The sequence below is a fragment of the Lygodium microphyllum genome, chromosome 23, assembly GCF_053477565.2.
Source record: "Lygodium microphyllum isolate KBCC chromosome 23, Lygodium_microphyllum_v1.1.10, whole genome shotgun sequence".
Taxonomy (NCBI): Eukaryota; Viridiplantae; Streptophyta; class Polypodiopsida; order Schizaeales; family Lygodiaceae; genus Lygodium; species Lygodium microphyllum.
Window position 1 is genome coordinate 46,346,287 of NC_141157.1, and position 3,889 is coordinate 46,350,175.

The following is a 3,889-nucleotide window of genomic DNA, read 5'->3' on the forward strand; positions in this document are numbered from 1 at the left end:
TATGGTCAAGTTGTGGTCAATGATGTGTTCATCCTACTTGGCTATGTATTAAGCTTCTTTACACTTGCTTAGTCAATTGTAAATCTAGTAGTTCTCTTGTGCTATGTTGGAGACCTACTATATACATGACAGTTATGCCTATTGGATGTATCTCTCTTTGACACATTGAGTTTAACAATTCTCAATACTGATTGCGTGCTCATTGATTACTAGTGGTTTGTTCATATCCCACTTCTTGCAAGATATACCTAGCAATTACAACTTGGATTTAATTAGTTGATTGCTCACACTCGGCTTTGGGTTTATTGCTTTGATTATTTTAGTTTGCTGTAATTATAGGTTTATGCATCATTTATGAGGGCAGATGCTTCGACTTGATTGTCATTCATTGGTTGTTAGTGTGGATAGCCCTACTCTTTGTAGTTTTTTCTCTATTAGACACTATCTTGGCTGTGCTTTTAAACTGAATCGCTATCATTTACATAAGCCAGTTTGGCTTGGATAGTGCTTTAACGTTACTCCATTATGGCTGGTGGATCGAATGATTGTGCTATCTTCAACGTTCACAAGCTGGATGGCACCAATTTCAGCTACACGAAGGTACAAATTTGGTAGGTTCTAGTGTAGAAATTGCAAATTAAGTGATAGAGACATGAGGGTGTCAGGCCTGAATGCATTGATGTAGATGATTAGGTTGAATTGGACGAGTTATGTAAATCTACAATCATTTTGTCACTCTCTAAGTAGGTCTACTATAATGTTATCTTTGATGGGGAGACTGCTTGGGAGTTACGGGATAAGATTCGTAATGTTTATGATAAGTAGAGCCCTCCCTCAGTATCCCTAGCAAGTCCAATGTGAAGATTGAAGAGATTAATGTCGGGCAGGTTGATTTTGATGATGATTCCATACTTACTACTTCTTCTCTTGATGTTTTGCAAGATACCTCATCCATCTACTATGGTCAATGTTGGCTAGTTAATTCAGGGGCTTCATACATTTGAACTAGCCACTACATTTGCAAACGAAGCTGAAACCAGTATCCCCAAAGTGCCCCACAACCTCCCTAGCAGCCCAAGAGGTTAAGTGGTTGTGTACCAAGGGAAATGGAAGCTTTGGCAATATTCCAAAACTCTATTCTTTGTAAAAGTTTCCTCGTGTAGAAGAGGAAATGCTTGGCTCCCTTGCCAAAGTCTCTAGTTCCTGAGGTAGACCTTGCAATTGAAGGGCTATGATAGAGAGGCATACCTTTGACATCTCACAACATCGATACATACTTGTGATGACGAGGACAATGGCTATGTAGATGTGGTTTCAAGCATCAACATTGGAACACGGCCATCTTACGCTAGGTGATGTGCCTATCGCACCGTACGTTCCTTGGACATCCCACATGCGGGCCAAGGCCATGGAGGTGTGGTGCGGTGGTAGAAAGGCTCCCCCGAGCACAGATTTCAGACCAGGAAGCTGCGTGTGGGGCACAGAGCGAACTATTCTTTCGCCTTTTACTAAAGAATACCGTGTGCCCAGCACAGCAAAGCAGCGTTTCCATATTTTTGGAGCGGCCCCTCTCGCTAGCCAGAGGGGGCTCTTGCAACGCCGAATTTCTGACGATGGAAACCCCGTTTACTGTCTGCTCCCTTTCCGGTGCTGAAAGAACCACAAGGCTCGAGGCAAACACGTTCAAAGTACCAAGTGGCAGATTAATTTACCGATGCTTGCCAATCTGCAGAGCTTTGCGAATGTGTGGTGTGTAGGCTCTTTATCTACAAAACCAAACCATTGAAACGTCTTGTATCCGCAACAGTTACCATCACTTCCCAATATCTACCCAAAGGTAGCTTGTTGATTTGGCAAGGATTAACATATTGGATTGAAGGAATGAATCTTGCAAGATCTTACTGTATTCCATATCCCCCAACCCTAAGTGCTTCTCGGGTGGGTTAACATGTTTTGGGAAGGAGACAAGCAACACACTATGGAGAGTCTCAGCGAAACTATTTGGCAAGGAATCATTGACACTCGAGTATGTGCGAGCATAGTTATTTGGCAAGGAATCATTGACACTCGAGCATAGTTAATCAAGACGTACTCCAAGCCTAGGAAAATTTGTTGATTGAACTACAACATCTTAATCTAACCATTGTAAACGGGTTTAAACTTAGATGGATGGGAGATTTAAGAGATTGACCTGGTTAAGATCATGGGAGTACACTTCAAGGTTAAATTTGTTGTTATGAAAGGCGTGGACTATGAACTACTGCTTGGTTGACCATGGATGCACAATGCGCATCTCATCGAGAATTAGGGCGACGGTCTTGTCTTCTTAGGAAATTGAAAGGACGCAATTCGCATCGAGATGGAATCTTGGAAAGCCTCACCAACAATTGACTTGTATGCGCTCTCTATACTCTTACGTGTGGAGATTCTAACGACCCTCCAACCTCTCGACCATTGGCCAGAGGTCTTCCCTCTCTTGAGGATGAGCAGGATTGGATGCACATTTTTGCCACATTGGGATTTCCATTCATAGAAGAGTTGGAATATCAATCTACCTATAAATGCTTGAGTTATGAAGATACATAAGATACTTCAATCATCATAATAGATCCTCACATAAAATCAATCTCCCAGTGCTCCTCTTTATCATGGACCCTGACTCAATAGTTGTAAGTTTCTAGGGCTATCCTACCCCGATGGATAGGCTTGCATTACACAGAATCCTTAGACAGTGGTGGCAATCATGTGAGAGGATGCTAATTTGAACATCTTTGATGAGTTGGCTTGTTTTGTCCAGATTGATCATGTGAGTGTCATAGGGTCTTTAAAAAAGACCATAACTTTAACTCCCAAGTTAGAGTGGTATCTTGTTTCTACTCAAAATGAATGAAATGGCCTTTTAACTCCTCTGTAGCCTCAAAATGATCAAAGACCTAATTGACAAACTCCGCACGAAACCTTTTCATATTTCTACTTGCTTTTGCCTTACATCTCAAATTTTGGCTCGACAAACTATCTTTTATTTTAAGAATATGTACGTCAATATTTATTAAAAATTAGTATGTTAGTTCAAATAACTATATTTTTCTCCGAGGAATTAATGCCATAGATATCTACAAATACAAATATGCTTTAGTTGCATTGTCAAAATTATGATGTTTTCTACTTAAGGTGCTTGTTGTATTTTTAACATGCATTGTTTAGAATTATACCAAATACCTCCTTGGGTGTGATAGGGTTTAGATTAGTTTTTAGATCATGCTAATTCACTCTATTCTTTGATGGTTCTCTCATTTTAAGTATTCAATTATAGGTTGCCCCCAGAACATCCAAACAATTGGAGGGGAAATACGAGTTGATGAAGAAGCCTCAGAGGACCTTGGCAAAGAAGATTTGAGAGGAAATTATTACTGGAAGGGAATCCCTAGATGAGAAGTTCTTTCTCTTCCTTGATAACCTAAGCAAACTTATTTGACAATACTAGGAAAATTATTAATGCACAATTCAACACATGATATGCCATCTTTTTAATGTTATGCTTCCAAGAGAAATTGTAGAGCGTTAAGGAAAAATATGAGATTGAAAATGTTGTCCTAGAGTCCAAGACTTTCATCCATGATTCATGCCAAGGAAGGGTCAACAAACAAAGGAGCATCGTAAATAAAAAGCTCAATAAACTTCTTGACGGTTGCAAAGTAACATTGGATTGTTCATTCTATAAATAGAAGTGTGAATGTTGTGAAAGTTCGTGTGTAGCTTGGCCTAGCAAGAAGAGCTAACAAACCTAGCTAAGCTTCCAAGAGGAGTTTTAGAGCTTTAAGAAAATGATGGATATTATACAATTGGTTATAGGGTCCAAGACTCTTATTTACCCTCCATATTGAGGATG

General features: G+C 39.9%; 1 pseudogene; it reads left to right on the plus strand.

Annotated features, from left to right (window-relative positions):
• The first annotated feature begins 1,465 nt into the window (after nucleotides 1-1,465).
• Nucleotides 1,466-1,577, plus strand: LOC148016141 (U5 spliceosomal RNA; annotated as a pseudogene).
• The last annotated feature ends 2,312 nt before the right edge of the window (nucleotides 1,578-3,889 follow it).